Below are 24,953 nucleotides of genomic sequence, written 5' to 3'. Positions count from 1 at the left end.
CCCTCCTGGCCTGAGCTGCAGATATGGGGCAGAACAGCCATTCTGCTGCTGCAGCAGCAGTGGCAGCGGCGGCGGCAGCAGCCCCTTCCATTGCTGGTGTGACTGGAGGAGACCAGGGCTTGAGCAACTTGCGCCTCTCTGGATGTTCTGTCAAATGAGCAAGCGGAGACCGTGCCTCCCCTCATTATCGTTGCTTTCTCTTGCTTGCTTGGAAGAGGAGCGTGGAGGAAAGCCAAAGAGGGGCTTGTGAGGAAAAGGACAAGCTCTCAGCCCCTCGAGTGGCCCTGATGTTCAGAACCTAGCACCTTCCACTTTCCTTCATGCTCCTTTCCCTCTTTTAGACAGCAAGCCTATGGTTTCTAGCCCTTGCCCAGTACTCGCTTCTTTAGGTACTGTATAAATAATGCATATTATTCTTATTCTTTCTAAGAAATTGTCTGCTGAGACTGCAAATGTGAACGCACAATTTTAAGCCATGTGTTGTAGTTCCAAAATTCTGAAATGCCCTGAGCACTGAATCTGTTCCAATGGTTGGTGTCTCGCTGACTCCACAGTGCGATGCATGTGCCCCCAGGTACACGATGCACAGTGCCGTGGCCACAATGGCAGCTCACATCCACGGAGCCCTGGAGTGAGCGAGCTCCATTGCTATGGGCAGCCTCAGAAACGGAAGCAGATTAGCTTTCAGTCACCCAGGAATCCTCCTCTTCAGAAAAAAGCTGATGGGGGGCCACCATGGGAACAGGGGACAGAAGGACTCTACCATTCATGCAAAAAGGCTTAGCCTGGCAAGGAGCGTGGTGGGTGCCAGATCACCCATCTGCTTTCCCTTATTTTTAGATGCCAAGCATCCAAAAGGGCAACCATTTTCCATACATATTTTCCTTTCAGAGAATAAGGTGGAGTCTGTGCCTCGGATGGCTTGGGCAGGTGTCCAAGGCAACACCTGCATTTGAGGGTCAGTCTTAGCCAGACATGGCTGCTGAGTCCCAGAGGATTCAGCAGCAATGCCTAGCCCTGCATTTCCATCTGAATGAGGCATTATTCCACCCGGTTGGCTAGAGCTGTTTTAGGATTGTTCCATGACCCTGCCACTCACAGCCCGCTGTTTAGAAACAGAAAACCCAGACGCTTAATTCTGTGCACAATGGGGGAAGGAGATAAGGCAGCTCAAACACAAACAGATGAGCCCAGATTCTCCCTTTAATGAAAGAATCTTTACCTCACTTAATTGTGCTGTATGTGTTTATTCAGCTGCACACGCAAGCCCTCCCATGCAAGCAATCAGTGCTCCAACAGCCAGCTTCCCTCTGACACCTGCTGGACTGGATGTAGCTGCAGGCTTCCTTTAAATTACTGTGCTTGCCCTCCAGCCTTTCTTCGTACCCGGCTCAGAGTTCTCATATTATATAGCAAGAGCCATTTATCAATTTGGCCCTTCCCAAGCTTGCTTCCTCAGTGTTGTACCTGCTCATTAACTACAGTGTTTTCTCCCCCCTTTTATATACCGTTCCCCCTTTCCTATGACCCGCAGTGCCAGTTTGCACCACAGCAAGTGATTCTCAGGTTACAAATCAGTGCTGAATATGGTCCTGTTTAGGGCTGATTCACACATTATTCTCTTGTTCTTATTCAATGGAATTATATATAATAGACCGTATTTAAGAAATTATCTCTGACCAGTATGTGGAAGCAAATTCCCATGTACACACATGGGTACACAAATCAGAGCACTGCCATCAGGTCCAGCGTGGAGACTGTGCAGCCACTTCTTCAAGGTGGGGAGAGGACTCACCACAACTCACACTGCAACACAAGCAATGGGTGGCTTGCCTCAGGGACTCCAATGTGCCCAACAGGACTGAGCACATTGTAGGTTCTTGTCCACTTCCTTCCCTCTCTTCTTGCTCTGGACACCCTGGGAAGACCATGTTCTTCTTCCCCGTTGCTGTCAAAACTGGAGATTGCTGTCAAGCGGGAGGAAACAAGCTACCCGTGAAAGGGCCCATGGCAGCAGCGCAGAGCCAGGGGGCTGTGGCCACTTTGGCCAACACTTTGGCCAGCCAGCTGATGCGACCTTTGCTTGGCACCTCTGCCAGCAGCCCCTTTTGTGCTGTAGCGATCTTTGCTGTTACACCAAACTGCCCTGGGGACATGGGAGATGGTAGAGGCTGAATGAAGATCTCTGAAGCCAGCTGCCCTGCAGAGAAGAGGGAAGCCTCTGACAGCTGTTTCCAAGTGCCACTTGGGCACTCTGGGGACAGCTCTCAGCAATGTGTCCCTGATAACTGGTTGGCAAGAGCAGCGGGAGGGGGTGGGGTTGTACTCCAGCCGAGCAGATCTTTGGTATCTGTGCTTGAGCCATAATGGGTTATGTGGCCTGTTCTTGAACCATACTGCAACCCACATGGGTCAAACAGACTCAACTTCCAGGATGTGTGTTTTCAGGCTGACTTCTAACCCAATAATAAGCCACCCTGACTAAGCCTTCCTGAGTTAGTGGGTTGTTGTGTCATGCAAACCCAGCCATGGCCCTTTTACATACACAGATCACACATTTCCATGTGTAATCCATTAAACAGCACTAAGGCTCCAATGAATATAAAATAAAAATTTCTGCCTAGCTTTCATACAACTGACACCTAAAGAAAAACTGGTGTTTCATACCAATGATAAGATGGATTTTATTCTGTGAATCAGCTGATGTAAACTGATATTGTTCAATGCCTATTTAACATTCATTGGAGATAATGCATACCATTGTCCTTTAGGATACTAGCCTAAGAACTACATTGTGATCTGGAAGTATGCGACTGGTTTCATATAGCATGGTACACAAGGATTTGTTTCAGAGGGGTTTGTTGTTTTTTCTGAACCCAGCCAAAGTGGCTTGTGCATGGTTAACGAACCACACCGCTGGGTTCTGACAACACAAAAAGGTGTTTTGAAAGAAACATGGCTTGCAACTCACCATGCTTTAAGTCATGCTGTGTGAACCCAGCCAATGGCAATGTTTTCATGATCACAGGAAAAAGAAGCCATGGGGCTTGCACATTCTGAACGTGTACCACATGATTTCTCCAGTCACCTTTGTGCATTCTGCATGATGCATGCTTACTAGAGCCTTCATCCTTTCAAATGAATGACTGTGGACCGTACCTATTCAAAATTCTATAAGTACGCAGATATTCATACATGCAGGTTCATACAACCATAGAATAGTAGAGTTGGAAGGGGCCATGAAGGCCTTCAAGTCCAACCCCCTGCTGTTGCAGGACACCAAATCATACCATCCCACTCAGATGGCTGTCCCGTTTCTTTCTGAATGTCTCTAGTGTGGGAGAGCCCACCACCTCTCTAGGCAGCTGGTTCCACTGTCGTATTGCTCTGACCATGAGGAAGCTTTTCCTGATGTCCAGCCAGAATCTGGGTTGTCGCAACTTGAATTGATTATTCCGTGTCCTACACTTTGGCATCAGCAAGAAGAGATCTTGACATTCCCCTTTGTGACAGCCTTTGAGGTACTTATAGGATATCATATCCCCGCTCAGTCTTCTCTTCTCAAGGCTGAACATGCCCAGTTCTCTCAGTCTCTCCTCACAGGGCAGTGTTTGCAAACCCTGGATCATTTTTGTTGCCCTCTGCTGGACCCTTTCTAATTTAGCTGCATCTTTCTTAAATCATGGTGCCCAGAACTGGACACAGTATTCCAGGTGAAGTCTGACTAATGAGGAGTATAAAGGAACTACTATTTCTCTTGATTTGGAAGTATTACTTCTGTTAACGCATCCCAAACTAGCATTTGCCCTTTTGGTGGCTGCATTGCATTGTTGGCTCATGTTTAGCCAATTGCCCACAATTACTCCAAGATCTTTTTCAGTTCTGTTGAGCCATGTATTCCCCATCTTGTATCAACGCTTTTGGTTTCCTTTTTCTAGGTAGAGAACTTAGCACTTGTCCTTATTGAATCTCATTCTGTTGCTTTCAGGTTGTTCTTGCATAGATTCTCCCCGAACTTTTGCAAAACGCTGAGAGAGATATGGGGCCAGCTAACAGGATCCCGCTTCCCTTTTACATACATCTGAACAGGGCTTGAATGGGAGAATCCACAGTGGCACAAGCAGAGCCTTTGTCATCCCACCGCCTGCTGCACATGCTCAGCTGAGCCTCTGAATTAGGCTTCTGTTTTCACCTGATAGAGGCTAAAACGTTCCACAGGTGATGTTCCCTCCTCCACTGCCTGTTTCAGCCTAGGAAGGTACATGCTGACTTTCAGAAAATCACACACTTATTAAAAGGATGCTCAGGAACAAATATCTAGCAACAGGTGTATCAAGGGACGCCTGCAATTATGCTGCCAGTGGTATGTATTGGTTTTGGATAAAACTAAGCCGCCCTCGCAAAATGTTATGGATGATTAAAAACACACTACTGGGTTCTGTAACAATTTAGCCATTGATTACCCATTTCCTAAACCATCCATGAATCATTTATTCATGCTTTATCAATGATTTATAGCAGGAACCTTATGGTATTAGGTAACAGCATTATGTTAGAGGCATAAGCCATTGCACTAAGCTAATGCTGTCCCTAGAATCCCATTGAAATATATGTTAATGCATGCCCAGTACTTTACTCTCAGAAACACTTGTCTGTTGTGAGAAACCTGTGCAGGTAAAGAAATGCGGCCTGGTTTCATTGGCACAGTGCTCAAACTAGTCAGAAATGAGTAACAAGAAAAGCTCCTATGAGAACAGAATGAGGTCCAACTAGGATAAACATATTTGTGCTAGCTATTGTAGTTGCTTACATTTGGTTTTTAAAAATGTCTAATGAAAATGTTATTTTTTATTGTTATCTGCATTTTACACCATATTTTTTGCATTTTATGTGCTGTTTTAAACTGCTGCCCAGACAAATTTGGCTTTTGGGTGGTATAGAAATAAAATAAAACAATTGCTATTAACAACAACAATTAGTGCCAGTTCATCCCTAGGAGCTGTAAATGACACCTAATGATTCTCTCTGTACACCAAAACTGGGAGTAGTTCAAATGAAACAGGCAATAAGGATGGGGACATTCTGGGAGCAAGGCTTTCCCCTCTACCCCTTTTTCCTGCTGCCAGTGTCTTTGCAATATTGCTGACCTGACCTGGTGGCAACCTCGTTTCCTCTTGTAAGACAAATACAGCTGAATGGACAATGCATGAAAGCATGTATCAAAGAATCTCAGTCCCCCCACCGATAATCTAATCTGGTGGCAAATATTTGAGATAGAGGGGACATGAGAGGTATTTGTTTAGCTATTTATGAGATGAATAGGTTTTCCAGCAATAAAGTACCAAAAATGATACACAATAAAATTTTAGACTCAGCACATTAAAACTAAGTGAAAGCACTCATCTAAAATAAGTACACAAAGGATATTAAAGAGCCAACGATAGCCGAGAATCAAGCAGGCTACAATCAACAAGCTCAGCAAACCCTCTTGCAAATGGGAAGGTTTCCAACTGGCAGTGAAAATGGAAGGGGGAAGGCATCCTTTTCCCATGAGAGGAAGCAGAAGGAGTGGCTGGCTGGCTGGCTGGCTGTCATAGGGGAGAAGGTTCTACTCAGTACCCTCTCAGCTCTACCCATGGGAAGGAGTGTGTGAAGCAAAACTTCTTGTGATCTCAGGCAGGGATACCTGCTCTTGGGCATGCCTTGCAGTATGCATTTCTAAACGTGTGTGCGCTTCAAAAATCCCTCAGTGGGCCATTCCAAAGGGTCTCATTGCATCTCATACCTGGGACGTGAAAACATGTTCCAGGCCCACCACTGCAGAAGGAACATTGTACAGGAAGAGGGTTGGCTTTCCCTTCCACCTGCCATTGTTTAGGAGGGGAAGTCTTCTATTTGAAGGGTTACAACGCCGTCTTTCGAAGACACCCTCTGCCCTGCCCTGCTCAATTCCAGGTTAAAAGTAAAGAACCATAAGAATGGTTACCCACCGGCTGTCAGAACCTGGACGGCAGGATGAGCAGGCAGGCCCACTAGCTACTGGGTCACAGTCTTCTGCATTATGGCTCGTTGTACCTTCTTTTTATTTAAATTATAATAATGATTTCTAAATCTGCATCCATACATATGAATCATCATACGCAATGATAAGCCCTCCTCTTTTGGGGGGGGGGGTGCAGGGGAGCTCATAAGTGGCTGCCCTAATCATAATGGGAGTAAAGCCACATGGTGGGATTCATGGTCTTATTTACATAAAGGTGTAAGAAAATATGTAAGAACAGTAATGCATTGCAAATGCATCTTTATATACATATTCACACACATTTGTACACATTCTGTTCTCTCTCTCTTCCTTCAAAAATAAAAGAAAATTAATAGATTGTGGGAGCACTCTGATAAAGAGAGAATGCAAGATTAGAAGACACATGTTTTAGTAAATCTTACAGAAATTAAGCAGGTCTGGGTCTGGTCCTTCCCTGAATACAAGAAAACCTATGTATGGTGCCCATATTTTTTAAAATAGAAGAATAGGGCATAAATGCCACTAATTAATAAATAGGAATTCACTCCATGCATTTTCAACTGCAAATATTCTCCAGGTCATTGCTTTGGTCTGAAGACCAAACCTTGTTCCATGGAGGATAAATTGAGCTGTCGTGCTTTCAATTAAGATTGTCCTGTCTTTAATTCCTTTACATTCCATATCTAAGACCTTTTTGTTTATACAAACTTCTCACACATCAAATGAACATGGGGCAGTGATGTGTCTCACAAATCTCAACTCATTTCCACTTTATTCATCTGTCAAGATAACACTGATGCATAATCAGTCATGTTGCAACCAAATGTTAATTGGATGGACACTTAAAGAAACCATAGGTGTGTAGCTGCGTGCAGCTGGTTTGTGTGCTTAAATATATTTGCAACCTGATTTATACGATCACTTATGTAATGGGAACAACATTCTATAGTTTGCTCACTTATTCGTTAGATTAATAATTAAATGAACTAGCTTATCTGTAAAAGATTTTATTTTGAATGCTGAAGCTGAAAAGTACCCTCACACACTAACCTAACTCACTGTTTTTCTGCACTGGAAAAGACAGAGAAATGTTGTAGGAGGGAAGCTGAGCCATTGCAGGCTTTGGAATAACGAGAGCCATTGCAGCATAGTGGTTAAGAGTGCAGGACAGGGACTCGGGCAATCTGAGTTCTAGTCCCTGCACAGCCAGGGAGCCAACTGGGTGATTCTGAGCCAGACTCTCAGCCCTACCTACCTCACAGGGTTGTTGTTGTGGGAGTAAGATTGTGAGTGGGAGGAGGAGAATGATGTAAGCTGCTTTGAGTTCTTTGTAAGAAAAAGGGCAGGCTATAAATCTAATAAATCAATAAATAATGACAACATTGCCTCAGACGCCATGTGTGCATGGGCTTGGATGCACTAACACACTCACCAGCAACAACAACTAGAAGTTTCTCCCCACTAGTGTATCTGTGAATAATGGAATCCTATGCAGCAAAGGAGGTCAATTGCATTCGACTTTCCTGCCGACTCTTAGCCAGCTGAGAGGAAGGGCAAATACTCGGTGGAAAATGTCCATGATTTTGACCCTGCAAACATGGTATGTTAAGCTAAAAGATAATGACTGGCCCAAGCAGAGATTTGATCTGAGGTCTTCCTAGTTCAAGTCCAATATGGCATCTACTAAATTAAACTGGCTCACAAAGTAAGTTTTCAGCAGGGCAGGATCATACCACAGAGAAGCAGTTTCTGTAGCACTGCAGGTATATATGAATAACACAGTTTGTCTTAAACGCTGCCACCAGGGAAGCATCGTAACACCAGCATTCATGGTTCAGAAATATGATCAGGAACCACATGGAGTAAGGGGATAATAGGCAGGTTTGCAGTGGCACTTTACCAGCGGTTTACCACTGAGCATGGTCCTTCTTCTAAACAACTCATATTTGACCAGCAATTTTTTGATGTTATCATTCTGCTGGATGATCTAGTAGTAATGACTGCTATTTTCTGTTACAAACCAACAATGCAGATTGTCTGAAAGTGTAGAATAACTACTAAGCAGAAATAGGTAGAGTGGTGTTTTCAACAGCATTACCCATATATGCCCTCTCTCTTACTCAAACCTCAGCTGCTTTTCTTATTAACCGGGGGGAAAAATAAAGTGGAGCAGGAGTTGTTTACTAACACACGAGTCACCCATGAGAATGCTATAATGGCTAAAGCAAACTACACATCAGTTTCTATTGAGTTAAGGATAACCAACAAAGAACGATATCTGTGGTTGTTCACTGGGAAGCCAGAAGCCTGCTAGTGGAATAGTGATCAACTGAGCAGGAAGGAAATGTATACCTCTCAGAAAAATAAAGAACCGAGCCAGAGGCTGCAGAGTCTTCAATCATACAGACGGTCAGGTGTGCTCATTATTTACTCCAGCATACTGGATACTGTAGATAAGCTTTATGACCAACGGTGAGCTTTTAATCCTCACACTGACCAAGCCATATGCATCTGGGAACCCCAGTCAGCATACTTATGTCTAATATCAGAGTGTTTCAGAGAAGTTATCTTCAGACAAGAAACGGTCCAGAGTACCGGCGATCAACGCAATAGAGGAGACAAAGCTTTGTGTAAAAAGGTCAACTGAAATGAGGTGTCAGATGGTTAAAAGTTGTGACAGGAGGAGGTAAAGACTGAAGAAAGCCAACAGAGAGGAAAATGAAACTTTTATAGGGAATTAGTTATGGTGAAACTGAAGGCACTTGCCACCCATGGTGCCATGAATAGAGAGTGGCACCTCAGAGCTGAGACAGAATCAAGGGAAAGCTAATAAGCGTGTTGTACAAAATGGAAGTCCTAATAAATTTTCCAAGTGAGCACTCAGAATAGTGTAGTAGTACGCACTTAGCTGCAGTATTATCTAGAACTGGGGCTCTGAATTCAGCTCAGTTAATGCTGCTTTTCTGACTGTTCAAAGACCAGTCTGGGTGTGTAAAGGGTAGAGAACTCCTCACCTTGGCTATCCAGGGAAAGGCAGTGCATCAGTGAAGGCAAGAAAGTCAGTAAATCGCAATCACATATTAAAGCACATTGCATACCTGCGATGATGGGGAAATAAAATTCCTGTGGTATGTTGATGTTCTGAAAAGCTAATAATCCAGTACGTTTCATTGAGCTAAGCGGTTTGGGAGGATTTCTCACCATGTGGGACCAAGCCATTATCCCACTGGAAGAGGAAACACAATTTTCTGTGAGGAACAGTTTCCTACTATCATCTCTGTGTGGACAAAGAAGAGAGAAGAAGAAATAAAGGCTACAGGTAAACCATTAGATGCTTCAGAGAACTTTGTAGCCACAGATATTAGTCAGCTTGAGGTGAAGACACAAAGTTTATGAGGTAGAGTGACTCTAATTCTGGAACTTCGTAGAGTTTGCTTCATTTTATGTCATTCTAAATCTGTAATATGCATGCAGCAAATATGCATCTGGATACAGATTTTATATGATTACACATATGAGCTAGCAAAACTCAGTAGCCAAGTGCACAAGAAATTGCCAGTACCTGTTGGCCACTGTGTAACAAGAGCAACAGCTCTTCTTGCTGAGACCCCTGGAGGGCCGGATTTCACCCCCAGGCCCGAAGTTCCCCACCCCTTTTGCCTCACTGATGGAATTTTATATGCCATCTAGAATCTGTCATCTTCTACTTTGAACCCAGACCTTTGTGTATTTTCTCCTTTCTGTCATTTTCCTTACCAGGAAAATAAATCATTTAATGAATAACAGATGTAATAGCTGCTTTCCCAGTTTCAAAATGCAGGTATGCATCATGACAGTCTCCATAGCCCATGCTCCAAAACGACAGACAGCTGTGCTGTTCTTTATTGCCAAACACGTTCTAGCAAATCCCATCTTTGCTAGTGGCAGGTCTTTTGTAAAATTAATGGGTCTTAATTGCCCTTCCAAGAGCAAGCCCATTCAAGACTTTGTATTAGGACAGGAACAGTTCAAAGGAATTCATTCTAGCTGAGGAAAATCTCTCTCCACTCAGCAACTATGAGGATTGCAGTCCAAAGGCAACAGAGAAAGCTGGGGAGGGAATGATAGCACTGCCGCTGCTAATGAAAAATCCGGGGAGCTCTGGCTCCACTACAGCCTTAGAGAGAGCAGACTAGTCTCCCTCTCAAAAGAAGCACCAGGAAGCCCTCTTTCCAGCAGCCTTCCCCAACCTGGGGTCCTAAAGATCTTTTGGCTCACTGTTCCCAAAACCTTTCAGCTACGCATCTGCAGGGGACTTGCAGGGTTTTCTCTGCAATATCCTTTCGGTATATCCAAGCTCTCTGCATTCAGTTCCTTAGGCCCACACGATGCATTTCATAGGAATGCTGTGAAGGGTGGGCGGGGCTCCCAATTTGTTCAGGCAGCAGCTAAGAAAGTGCAACTCTTAATCCTGTCCTTGTTTCCTCAGTCTAAAACACTCCCCCTCCCCATAACCTGCTTTTAGACCCACAGGGAAAATTCAGATATCTGTATTTCCCCCTGCAGGACAAACAGCACATAACAGTATAGTTTGTTCCCCACTAGTCTGACAGGAAAACAAGCTGTGTTCTTACCTTTATCCTTGCAGCCTCTTTTTCACTTCAGCTCATTATCTCAGAATTAATTATGTAGCTGGCTGGCAACCCTTTGGGTGAGTAAGACAGAGGCTTGGTGAGGAAGCTGCTTTCTCCTCAGTGACTCTTCATGGAGCATAGCCTCCTTCCCAATCCTTTACAGCTAAAAATAGGAATAGGTTGCCTTAAGCAAAAGAAAGGGCTTAAATTCCAGCACAGGGCAAAAAAAGAAAAGCACCTTTTTTTCTTACACCTAAAGGAAGGGTTGCATCCAGGCTCTGACTTCTGGCTGATTTCTGGGGATCTCTCTCCCTCATACATCACTGCTCACCCCATTCCTCTTGGTCTCCTGATTCTCTGTGGAGGAAACAGAGAGGACCGCTTGCTCCAGTGCAGTTGATCCAGTTTAAATCTGGATCCAACCCTATATATATGTTGAAAACATCTTGTTTCCATTTAGAAAATGTGCTATACATTTCAATCTGGAAGGGCAAGTAGAAACCTTTCTGGATATTGCTAGAAAAGTCCTGCACAAAGTATGGTTGCAAGAAGAATGCCATCCTGTCACCCCTCTAGCATAGCCTGCCAGATATGTGAGACCCTTCCCCCTTTGTTGTATATTCCATCAAGTCATCTCTGACTTATGGCAAGCCTTTGCTTAGATGCCCATCAAAGGTCCTGTCCTTGAAAGCCCTGCTCAGTTCTTGCAAATACAAGGGTGTGGTTTTCTTTATGGAAACAAACCATCTCATCTTTGGTCTTCCCCACCTTCTGTTTTCAACTTTCTGGAGCATGACGGTCTTCTCTAGTAAGTCTTGCTTTCTCATGTGGTATCTGAAGTACAACAGCTTTAGCTTTGTCATTTTTTGCTTCCAGGGAATGTTCTGGCTTGAGAACCAGGTCCTACCGGTTCTCCCTGTCAGTCCAGGATATTCACAAAGCTCTCTTCCAGCACTGTATTTCAAGCACACTAATTTTCTTCCTGTCAGCTTTCTTTACTGTCCAGTTTTCACAACCATCCACAGTGATTGCGTGTGAAATGAGGGATGATCTTATGGATTGTGGATCCACAATAGTGTGAATGATCTTGGCTTTGGCCTCCAGTGAAATGTCCTTACGCTTAATTATCTTTTCTTGTTCCTTCATTGCCCCTCTTCCAAGACTCAGTCTTCTTCTAATTTCTTGGGTACAGCTTCCCTTGAATTGATGACTGAGACAAGGCATGTAAAACCATTCACATTTATTTATTTATTTATTTATTTATTTATTTATTTATTTATTAAATTTCTAACCTAGCCATACAGCTCTCTGGTTGGGTTACAGCAACAATACAAAATAAAATATAATGCAGATTAAAATACAATATAAAACAACAATTACAAATTACAAATAATACCAATATTCAATTTCAGTTTCTTCATTGTTGACCTTAAAGTTGTGTAATTCTTCTGTAGCCATGATTTGGTTTTTCCATTGCAATCCTCTTTTCTAAAATTGTTCTTCCTCTTTTACTAGGAATCTATTGAACTCAATGCTGCTGTGAACAATAGCTTCTGTCCATAACACAGGTCACGGATCAGGACAATCAAGGGCTGATGCACACCCATTTCTTTCAGGGCCAGCCACAGTTTCTTGACCCACACAGTCAGAGGCTTGGCTGTAGCCTATAAAGCATAGACTGCTCTTCTGAAATTGTATGGTGCTCCGTTGCCAGAATCTATTTACAGTATGATGTTGACTTGAATCCCTATTCCTTTTTGGAATCCAGCTTGAACAGCAGGCATATCTGGCTCCATACAGGGTAAAAATCTTTCTGCAGCACCTTGAGCATTGCTGCATTCCTTGGCACCTCCTTTCTTGGGGTTTGGAATATATATTAAATGTTTCTAGTCTGCAGGCCATTGTTCCATTTTCCATATTTGTTGGCATAGCTTTCTTAGGATTTGGACCAATTCAGTCTCTGCAATTTGGAATAGTTTTATTAGTATCTTAACTGTCCTGACTGGTATATTCTTTTCACATGATTTCAGAACCGTTTGCACTTCACTTTCTAAAGTTGCAGGTTCTTCCTCATAGGATCCCCTTTTTTTGCAGGTGTAGCAGGCAGTAAATCAGAAAGTTTGTCACTCATACACAACCCTCCAGGTGAGCCATAGCACTTGGCTGATGAACTACATATTGTTGGATGAGTACTCATAGATCATAAGGTGCAAAAGCTTAGCTTAGAAGAAGGACCTGTACATTTTGGGACTTATCATAGAGTCACAGAATAATAGAGTTGGAAGGGGCCAAGAAGAACATCAGGTCCAACCCTCTGCTGTTGCAAGTAACCAATTTACACCATCCCGTTCAGATGACTGTCCAGTTTTGTTTTGGTTTTTTAACGTCCCTAGTGTGGGAAAGCCCACAGCCTTTCTAGGCAACTGGTGCCACTGTTATATTGCTCTGACAGTTAGGAAACTTTTCCGGATATCTGGTCTGAATCTGGTTGGTTGCAACTTGAGCTGATTATTCTGTGTCCTACACTCTGGTTTGAGCAAAAAGAAATCTTGTCCTTCCTTTTTGTAAAAGCCTTTCAGGTACTTATAAAGTGATATCATTCCCCCCCCCCCCCCAGTCTTCTCAAGGCTGAGCATACCCAGTTCTCTGAGCCTCTCCTCACAGGGCAGAGTTTCCAAACCCTGGATCATTTTTGCTGCTCTCCTCTGAACCCGTTCTAATTTTTCTGCATCTTTCTTAAATCTTGATGCCCCAACTGGACTTGTTAAACTCCCTAAAGGTAACCCTCCTGTTGGGTGACCACATGTCCTACTTTGCAAAGGACACTGCTCTGCTGGAAGAGCTGTCAAAGAACAGTCCCTTCTTTGAGGATAACCACTTTTGGAAAGGGACTTCTAGTTTGGTTTGGTTTTGGTTTTGGTTTTTTTTAAGTAATGTAAGAAGAAAACTCAGTTGATGCCTTGATGCTGCTCATTGACAGCATCTGGACATAGCAGAAAGGTACCTAAGGTCTTTTCCAGTGAAGTATATTTCATTGCTATTTAAATGTTATTAACTATATTTACATCAGTCCATATAAATGAGCATGTGCACATTTGATGCAAATCTGTACCCTCTTTTATGATTATGCCTTTCCTCTTTTTTGCAGTGCATAACGGGCCACCCTCTCATAGTCAGGTGATGAGCTTTCCCTTGCTAGAGCTCTTCCAGCCAGAGGTGGACAGTCATCTACTGGGGACTCACCTCCCTCGCTCTGGGTTTCCCTGCATGGATTCTACAAAGCATCCTCCAGCTCTGCTGAGGAATGTTACGCTGCACCGTTGTGTATATGTTGTATGTACAGTAAAATAAGCTGAGGGAATGCAAAAAGACTTTTCGATGTCATCCGCTTACAAGCGTTTTCTGAATCAAATATATATCCTATGTATGTATGTATGTATTTAAAACTTTTATATACTGTTCTATAGTAAAACAAAACAAAAACACCTTTCAGAATGGTGTGCAAAGTAACAAACCAAGGACTGTTAGGAATGCACAGTGAGCAAACAGCCAGTTATTCAGCAGGCACATTGGCAGCTATGAAGGAATGTAGCCTGTTCACACATCAGGATGATGGGGAAAGGACAGGCTATAAGCAGAGGGTGTTAAGAGACTGGCTACAACTGACAAGGCAGTGCTGCTTTGACCTGAGAGCCCCCGCAGAAAAACGACCTTGCAGGTGGGAAGTGAGAACAATCTTGTGCCCTGCTGGGTTTCAGGAGCATTATCAAATCAGATCAAACCCTGAGCAAGGCAGAGGGCATGGAAGGATGTAGCTGGCGTGTAAAGCGCAGGAACTCTGGAAATGAGACGAGTGCCCTTATAGGTGAAAGCCAGCAGCAGCAGCAGCAGCAGCAGCTCCCAGGCCCTGTTGACATAGGCAGGAGCCTGGGGAGGGAGTAGCAACCTCAGTAGCCGCTGTTTTGGCTTCTGTGAAACACTTCCCAGCCAACCACAGTCTGGGCTCACTAATGAAGGTGGCTCAGCCAGCCACAGGAGAAAAGGAGGGGAAGAAGAGCAGCATCGCCCTAATGAAGACGAAGGGATGCAGTGCCCATACTGAGCACCTCCATCTGCAGCTTTCCGCTTTCTAGAGCACCTGTTAGGAAAGCGTTGCGGGGACAGGACCCATGCGAGTCATTTATATCTCATCCGCCACAGCTATTAAGAGAACCTTGGACTGCTGAAGTGCAGGCTCGACAATCACCTCTCTCCCTGCTCCATGTCTTCCTGTCACACACCTGTCAAGAGAACAGCAAATTATCTGAGCTGGCCTTAGCTGCAGCTTATTTCAGACACCCAGAACTGATGGTCGCTCAAGCCAATCAATAGTCAGGAAAGCAAGCCTGTCTCTGCTTTCTGTAATGGCAGAGAGGATGGAAGGAGATGCTGGAAGCCAGAGCAATTAACTTGGTTTTTAATCATGCTGGGCCATATGCTACTCATTTATCCATGGCCTGAGACAGATACGGGGAGAGTGCAGAAGTCACGAACAGCAGTGGCTGTAGGGGTCAGTTCATGGAGCAGCCGGCGGTTGTGTGCATCTGATATCCAGGAGAGAAAGTTGCATGTCTGAATATGTTTAGGAGTAAATGGGAGGAAGAAAAAAGGCAGACACACCAGCCTCGCACAGGCAAGACAAATAGTCTGTGTGACGCACATTACTTCAGTTTTGGCTTGTGCAGTATTGGTATGCATTACTTTCAGCCAGTGTCTACTTCATCCTCTGCTTTATCTTGTGCTTTTTTGTACTCCATATCAGAAGTTCCCAGTCAAGACAAGGAAAAACTGTTTTAAATCATGCATCTGATGATGTGATTATGCAGCTTATTTTGTAATTAGTTGGTTTGGCTTTTAAGGTGCTCCAGGTTTTCACTTCACTGTGACAGGCTAGCATGGCTATTGCTCCAGAAGTTGTTCCAAGCCCAGTGGTGTAGTGCAGACAGTTCTTGTGGGGATGCCATGCTCACGATTATTTAGTTAGCAGGGACGTTGATGTCATCTGCCACTCCCTTCAGAATTCCCTTTCCCTCTGGGTTTAGCTGCAACTTTCCCAGCAACAATATATTGTTCTTTCTTGTAATGCAAAGAATGTAGCAGTTGCTTGGTCTTAAATGGCCAGTTAAGATCCAGTAGCTCCTGGTGGAAATGAAAACTGCTAGCACTGTGTTGAGAGGAACCAGTACAGCAGCCTGAACTTTTGGATTCCCTTTGGGAGCGTGGCTCTGTGGCTTGTCACAATGAGTATCTGTACTTCAAAATGTACCACTAGATCACTATCCAAGACACCAACTGCCTCCCATGCCCAGTGTCTTTCTGTTGGCACTGCCACACCTGATGAATGTTGCACAATTAGAATTATCTTCTCTACAGCAAGTGAGGGAAGTACCAGTGAAATCAGAGTGCAAGACTGTATTTATTTATTTATTTATTTATTTATTTATTTATTTATTGCACTTGTATGCCACCCACTTGCCAAATGGCTCTCTGGGTGGTTAAAAGAATTTAAAGAAAACAATAACCACAAAGCACTACCAACAATAATGAAAGTAATAAACCAATAAAACCAATCAATAGAACCAATAGAACAGCAATAGACTAACTATAGTGGCCACAATTAAGTGGTGGAGGAGGCACAGTGGCAGATACAATCACAAGTGTTTGAGCTTCATCTTCAGTACCTGTCCTTCTCAAGAACAGTCAGGGTTGGTTTCCTTTAGGATGGACTGATCTGGTTTCTTTGCAATCCAAAGGACTCTCAGGAGACTTCTCCAACACTACAATTCAAAACCATCAGTTCTTTGGCACTCAGCCTTCCTAGTGGTCCAAGTCTCACAGCCATACATTACATCTGTGAAAACCATATGTTTGACTATACAAACTTTCTCGACAGGGTGATGACTCTGCTTTTTAGTATGTTGTCTAGATTTGCCATAGCTTTCCTCCTAAGGAGCAAGCATCTTGTGTAGAACACATTACAGTAATCCAAATGGGAGGTTACCAGAGCATGGCTAACTGTCGCTAGATGGTCTGTCCAGATAGGGTCATAGTTGGCATATCAGCGTAAGCTGATAGAGGCTCCTCCATACCATGGAGTCCACTTGTGACTCAAGCAACAGTTCTGAATCCAAGAGCACCCCTAAACTGTGAAACAACTGAAAGCCCATCCAGGACTGGTCAAGTATTTTTCAACTGGACAGATGAGCTACCCACCAACAGCATCTCTGTCTTGTCTGGACTGAGTCTCGGTAGGCCATCCAGTGCATTACCAAAGCCAGACAGCAATGCAGGATGGCCACTGCCTCACCTGGGTTCAGTGAAAAGGAGAGGCAGAGCTGAGTGTCACCTGCATTTCGATGGCACTTCAGCCCATACCTCCTGGTGACCTGTCCCAGTGGTTTCATGTGGAAGTTGAAGAGCACGGGGGATAAAATACACTCCATCACTACCACAGCGCAGAACAATAATCTCCAGCACCACCCTCTGGAATCAGTCGGTCGGGTGGGAGCAAGACCACCCCAGTGCAGCACCTCCTACTCCCAATCCCACCAGCCTATCCAGAAGTATACCATGGTCGATGCTATCAAAAGCCACTGAGAGCTCCAAGAGAATTAGTAGGATTGCACTCCCCCTGCCTCTCACTTTGCAAAGGTCATCCCACAGGGTGACCAAGGCAGTTTCCGTTCCAAAACCAGGCCTAAAGCCCGACTGAAATACATATAGACAGTCCATTTCATTCAAGAAAGCTTAGAGCTGTTCAGTTACTACCTGCTCAAACACCTTGCCTAGGAAGGGAATATTGGCCACAGGCCTATAGTCATTCATATCTTCTGGGTCCAGGATAGACCTTTTTAGGAGTGACCATATGTCCCCCATTTCTTTAGCACTTACAAAACTACATGTAGAATCTGCAACACACACGCTCGTGAAACATGAATGCCAGAGCCCTCAGTCGCCAACAATCTACCCCTGAGCAGGGAAACCTGAAGTAGCATCTTGCTTGCATTCTCTTGCCCGTGAATAGACTTTGCTGTGCCATCCAGGACTTTTAGAAAACGGCATCCCAGTGACTATGGAGACTTGAAACACCCCTTCAGACCTTGCAGTCAATACAGCAAAGCCATGGACAAAAGCAGGGGAGGTGGTGTACGTAGGAATGGCAGTGGCTGTCAGCATGCTTGGCTTCGTCCCGCTACCCAATTTAGGCCTGCACCCATTCGGGCAGACGTTGCAGAGGATGAATGTGGTTTCAGATCTCTTCCTGGCGACTGCCTCCCAGATCCCTGGTTCTACACATATGAACATCTTATGCCACTGCAGCCCCAGAAGTATTGTGAGTGTTAGATCAGGGTTAAATCAGCCTCAGTGGCAATTGCCAGATAATTGAGTGTGCCAGATTGTGTCAAGGTATATACTGTGGCATGTGAGTTATGTCCTTCTACCCAAACGTGCCCCACGCAACCGCTTTCTTCGATTTACTGGCAGTTAGAATAGCTGTTGTTGGTATGACAGAAATGTTCAGCATTGCTGGTCACAGAGCACCATACCATCTTTGTGTGTGCTTCAAGCACAGCACAAATGCTTAGATTTTGTTGGTGCATCTGTTGTTGTGCTCCATTTATGTGCTGGTGTGGTGGCTCATAGTACTGGGTGGTTTTTTTAACTTTTCCCCAAAGTCTATTTTAGTTGCATTGTAGCTGGATGGCACATTCGTTCTGCAGGAAGATTTACAGGACTCTGGGTAGTTGCTAGCTTTGATGCATTATTCCCAGTGCTCATATAATGTTATTTTAGCTGTTGTTCTTTCAGTTTGAGCATCTTTTAGCTTTGATTGTTTGCTTGGCTGGGTCAGAAGGTTGTTTAGTTCAGGCACCAGTGATATACAAGGGGATTCTATTTTTATTTGATTCCTTCTTGATCGTCTAATGATTTGTAGATCAGTGAGCATGCTTCCATTACGGTGCCATCAGAAATCAAAAACACTTTTATGTATGTTGAATAGCAAACAAGATGCTGCTGAATTCAGCTCTGCAGCCATTGCTCCACAACTGATATGCACATTGATCATTTGTTTGCAAAACTGCATGTGTAAGAACTTTCTCTCTAGCTGTGGAGATCAGATGAAAAATCGGGGTGAAATTGGGAGAGGATGAAGAGGTCCGAACAATAGAACAGGTCTCAGTTGGGGACATAATTTGCATTAAGGGAGAGGGAAGCAAACTTTAGATTTTAGAACAGAATCAAGATCTGTTCGGTGCATTTTTTAAAAATTTAAAGGATGATTAAAGCACATTTTCATCCACAGAAAATTCTAGAGTGGTATACATAGAACTAAACTCAAATACAATAATGCAACAAACACAGACATGGCATTAAGAACTGTATTGGTGCTCTTTCGATATTATCCCAACAACAATGGAACAGTTTCACCCCATGTCACTGTTGTTATGTTCAAAGAAGCTGCTTCATGTAATAAGGGCATCTCACATATGTAATTGGTTCCCTCTATCCTAGCTGAGTAATAACTGTATCGGATTTGCAGAATTTGCCCTGAGCACATGATTCCAGATGTTAACATTATTACAACACTGGGGGATGAAAAGTAGCTTCTATGCTACCACTTTAACATGCAAAGAACATCACTGTGTATTAAAAGTGGTGTAGTATTGTTAATTTTACATTTATATTAAACAGCTTAATACTGCTGTCTCTTTACCATACTCTGGTGTGAACAAGGGCAAAAACTGCTACTGGTAGTGGATCCTTGTTCCTTACATCTTCTTCCTAGGCTGCAGAAGCAGGGGCTAGAACACAGGGAGACGCACTAGGCCTGGGATCCCCAACATGCGCCCACTGTCAACAATGTGTCAAAGTCATCTCTGTTGATGCCCAACAGGCGGCTTACCCATCCTCATTTTTGTTGCATTTAAAAACAATTAATTAAAAACTGGAGGCTGGCAACTGCAAAAAGAAGCACCTGCCTCTAACATCTTTATTTCCATGAATGCAACTGGACCACACATGGACTCCAGAAACATTCGCAGAAAGGAAAAGGGGCAGGTGATTGCAGTCCAGGGCTTTGCTTTGACAAGCAGCCGGTCCCCCAGGAAAAAGAGAAGGTAATTGGGGCAGGTGAGCATTCTGGGGTGGTTAAGGGAAAAGGCAAGAATGGGGAGGACTTGCTTGGGGGCAGCGCTCCACTGGGGGCACTACTGGTCCGGCCTGGAGCCAGATCAAACTCATGGTTAGGACTAGTGGCCACTTGTGTTGCTGTGCAGCTACCTTCTGTCCAAGGCATAGCACAGTGTCATCTTAGTGCACACAGGCTTTCAGGCTTAACTTGCACTTTGGGCACAAAAGCAGAACCAGCGACCAAAGAGGGAGGCTTGCCCTTAAACATTCAAGTGGTAGAGTGTTTGTAGTGGTGCACTGATCAGCGACAGCGAATCTCTGTTACAATAGTTAACACAAGAAGTAACCCAAATATCCCCCTTGTTTGTGGGGTTAGAGAAGCTGGGAGAGATTTCCTGGCTCCCCCATATCCTAAACATATTGAGAGCTGATGGTAGATCCCTGAGTAAATTTTGCTTTCAGCAATCCTATTGCATCTTTGCTGAAGTCACCATCAGAAATGGAAGTGGAATTGGGCTCCGCCTATGTTACATCCTTACTTCTTTTTCATGGCGCAACCTGGGATATTCATACAGAGAAGTCTGGCATCTCAAAGTTTCTGTATGATTAGAGGATCTTTGGGACTAATCAAACCAAGTTCAGCTATTAAGGAGAAAAAATTACATACTTTAAAACTGTTGGATGTGGAAAGTATATAAATGAAGAATGCCCACTAACAGATTTTTTCTTGGAAAGGATTTTTCTCTCCCACACTAGCCTGTTCTGATTCATTAATAAAGGAATGATAGTATGAGTACAACTGCCTTATATAAATCAAGACATTGACAATTAATCCTGTCTCTGTTCAGTTTGATGGAAAATAATGCACTTCAGATCTGGTCCTTCTTTCTGAAAACCTGATGCATTCATGTTCCCTTGAAGCGAATTGATGTGAACCTCATTTCAAAATGAAACTTGCAGCATGATGGAGTGTGTATGTGATGTATATATTTGGAATGCTGATATTTTATTCATACTACTCGACTCTTCCCTTTGCTCTGGAAATTCCAGGTGCTCCCAACAGCCTCTGCAGGCAGCTCAGGGAGAAACAAAAAAGAAATTCTTTCAAAAACTAAATTGCAAATGCAAGTCACATTAGTCCTCTACTGAAACCCTAGCTTGGATCCTCAGCCAATGTAAATCTGCATGTGTTCGGTCATGCTAATAACGCAATCGTGATTTGCACCAGTTAAGGAGCCAGCCATTTCAGTGTGCTCTTCTCTCTTTTCTTCCAATTAATGTCACTCTATCTATTTCTTTGTACAAAATGGTTCCACGGTATCTCAGCATCTCCAGAAAGGCTACTGGGCCAGATTGCCGACTGGAGCAAGTGAGTTTTGCTGCACTGAAAGCTGCTGGAGATGCAGCCATTTGCACCATCTGAGGATGTGGCCCAGTCAGCCTAATTGGAACTACTATCCAAATTAAAATCTTGCTCAAACTTCACAGCTGTGTTTACAGATTTCCTGAGCTGGGCTTAGAATCTCATCAGTGCCGGTGGAGCACTGCTGGAGAGCTGCAGTTAGTGCCCATGGAGGGGGCTGGATAGTGGTGGTGCTGGTTAGGAAATATGTCTTCAGGGCAGTTTATTAATCAGACGTTCAGTGAGCAGGGCTTAAAAGAAGAAGAAAAAACTATGCTTGCCTCTCTCTTTCCTCTCAGTTTGTTCTTCCCCTGAGCTATACCAGCCTTTTCTCATGTCCCAAAGTGAAAGATGCTGTGGCGCCTTTTAAAGCAGCAGTATTACTTGGTAATAAACCAATATCATTAATATTCATTTAGCACTGCCAGAGTGTACAGTGCATTATGAACAGGGGCGAGATAGGAAGGACTGCTCTAAATACTTGGCTACAGTTAACTGGCAAACAAAACTGTCCTTTCGATGGCATCATCGAACAGGGCAGAAAGTAAACCCTTTCTACTATGCACAGTGCTGTTAAAACAGAAAAAATATAGAAATAGTACAACAACTTTACACAACCACCTACTGGTGAAGACCTCACTAATGAGAAGACTCTCACACATAATTAGAAGCCATGTTGGAAACCCAGCAGGTGTTGGGAAAATTTGGATAAATCCTGTCAGAAAAACATTACTTCTCTGTGCGTTTGAATTGTGGGATCAAATCCTGTACTCCTTCTCAAAACCAAGCTGTCACTGTTTAAAATGGCATTCCCCTGCTCCTTTCTCTCACCTTTAGCTGTAAGCTACAGTAGACAGGCCATTCAGTCCAAATATACATTGTAAATAATCATTGTTGGAAGTATCTTTCTAGCCCAGAGGGCTCCATGTGCCCTGGTCAATTCAGAATGTTTAGAGTCTAGATAAGAGTCTTGAGTTCATGCATAGTTTCTCAGTAGCTTGAATTTACATATCTAAGCAGACCGGAAGATGGGTTCAAGTTACTTAACTAAAATGTCAATACACTGTAATTAGAAATATTGTAATCTCATTGTTACTGTATGATTGACTGACGTTCCTTTATCTGTTCTGTATCTGATGACCTCAGAATCTTATTGTAATCTCTGCATTCTGTCATCAATTGCCCTGTATCCAAGAGAGTATAAATGCCCTGTAATGGTGTTGAAGCTTTGCAGCAGAGTTTACCTCTGCTTGCCTGGTAATGCATTATCGTGAGTGTACCGCGGGAACCTGGGTAATACAATAAAGCCTAGATGGTCTGGACGCTTGATCTTTCCCATGAACCCGAGCTTTATTTCCTCTTCTCAAATTGAGATTCCAGGATTCTGACACAGACAAGACTTGTTATGTGTGAACCCTGCATTCATGGTGAAACATGGCTTGTTTGGTTTCCATGAAACCACATAGAGAAACAATGGTTTGTTGCAAGGTTTCCATGCTTCACCATGGCTTGTTGTTAAGTGTGACCCCAGTGACAATGTTTCCACGCAGTTTCCATATTTTTGCCATCGAGTTTGGCGGCAAGAGCAGCCACAGCTGCAGCAGACTCTCTGGCCTCCATTTTTCAGTGTCCTGTTCTGCCTGGTAACGTCTGTGGCTGCCACACTCTGACTGGCTACTTCATGCCTTTTTTTCCCTCTGTCCATGTGCTGCCTTCCCAATGTCCAGCCACAGCTTTGAAATATCAGCCCCTCCAGTAGCAGCGTTCTTGGAAGCAGCCATACTTGGTGCCCCTGTCTGGTCATTGCCCATTGCTGGAGCAGCATTTTGGAATGGCTATAAGTCTGTCTACTTGGAGAGCCAGTGATCTCCTGTTGTGAAGGCAGCTTTACTCGCGAGCAGCAGGCAGGCTGTGCAGCAGCATCACCTCCGGCAATCGCCCGAGAAGCCCAGACCTCTCCCCACAACATTCCTGTCTTGTCCCTGGCCTTTCTCATGGCTGTCAACAAGCCCTGCTGTCACCCCCCCCCCCCGCCACCCCCGCACAGCTGTGCAACAAACCCTTTCCTTACAACCAGCCAGGAAACCATCCCAGGTGGGTGCCCACAGAGGTACCCTCGGGAACGTCTGCCTGGCAGGGCACAATCCCTCTGCCCTGGCACATGCCGATGCCTCCCTGTGTCTGGCAGGAGAGGAGGGTGGCCCCCGCAGCATGCACAGATCCTGTGCATTGGGGGGAGGTGGAGCAGGCACACGTGCAGCGTGGAGGGGGGCAGAGGTGGGGGGTGCTTGTATGCTGGCACAGAGCAGGGCAGTGTGGGGAGCTTTCCTGTGGGGCTCCTCTAGAGCAACAGTGCTACTCGAGTGGGTAGGCAGCTGTAGGAAAACAGGGGAACTTGCTGAGGCCATGCCGGGGGGGGGGGGGGGAATCAATGAGGGAGAGGTAAGGCAAGGCATACAGGAGTGCTCAAGGAACCAAAGTTCAATTTGGATGCCAGGAGGTACTTCCTGACATTAAGGAACCCTAGGGTATGGAATGGGCATCCATGGGACATGGTTGAAGCCCCATCAGTGAGGGTGTTTGGACACGCACATGGTAGACATGTCATGAGCAGAGCCGGCTGGAGCTGGGGGTCAGACTAGATGGCCCGGGTGGTCCCTTCTGACTCACTCTGTTTCTATGCTTCTGTGAGTGGTGTGCCCTGACACTGATTCTGAGCCTTACAGGATGATCTGATACCTGCTGCCATTTGGAGGGAAGAAAGATAAGCATGGAAACCGTGGGACAGCTTAACCTTTTCCTTTCAAGTATTTTCCTACATCAAAATCTTTTCCCACATGCATCCCTAGTTCCTTTTCACTCCACCCAGGAATAGAAAGTCCACACAGGAATAGAAATGTTCTGCCTATTTGGAAGCAGAAAAGAAGAAACAATTAAAATGCTCCTCATTGCTTTCCCTCTGGAGATTGCAGCCTAGGTGAATACTCAAAATAAGTAAGGGAAAATCTTGCACGGAAGAACTAACAGTAATTAATATGTGCCGCTTAAGTCTGACACAGTGTCCCTTTTCTTCCCACACAGTCCTGTTTGCTAAGACCCAGGTGATCATGTGGTTAGGTGAAGGTAGACTCTTAGGCTGTGAATTGGAGGTGCAAAATAGGGTGGCAATGTGGTTCCTTACCTTTGCTTGCAGCAGTGGTGAGTTCAAGTATCTCCAAGGGAAAAGTGGTCATCTGAACTGCAGACACCTTTTCTAGGGCTGTTCTTCTAGGTGAAAGCCTGTATGCATACTGAGTCGAAGCTGCTTCCCTGTTTGTGCTTCCACTGAAGAGAATAACAAAGTGCAGGTGTACAGGAGGAGGTGGCTAATATGTGAGAGCATCTATGGAAGGAAAGAAGGAAGGAAGGAAGGAAGGAAGGAAGGAAGGAAGGAAGGAAGGAAGGAAGCAAGCAAGCAAGCAAGCAAGCAAGCAAGCAAGCAAGCAAGCAAGCAAGAGCATATAGGATGCATAATGGCAGATCATATTCTTTCAACTAACTGGCTCTGGACTTAGCAGACAATAGTCAGGCTTTGTCCCTGGGAGACCAGATTTCATTCCTGGGTTGTTACAATCTTCGTGCTCGGGACCATCAACTTCTCTTTCTTTGGCAAAATAAAACACCTTTCCACAGATCTGTATTTATTACGTCTCTATTTGTTCAGCCACCAGTGATAAGCTTTATTCCCATATAAAGCAACAAATAA

Source organism: Varanus komodoensis, unplaced genomic scaffold (genome assembly GCF_004798865.1).
Source record: "Varanus komodoensis strain SLA01 unplaced genomic scaffold, ASM479886v1 scaffold6_2, whole genome shotgun sequence".
Classification (NCBI taxonomy): Eukaryota; Metazoa; Chordata; class Lepidosauria; order Squamata; family Varanidae; genus Varanus; species Varanus komodoensis.
Note: the sequence above shows the minus strand (reverse complement) of the source record.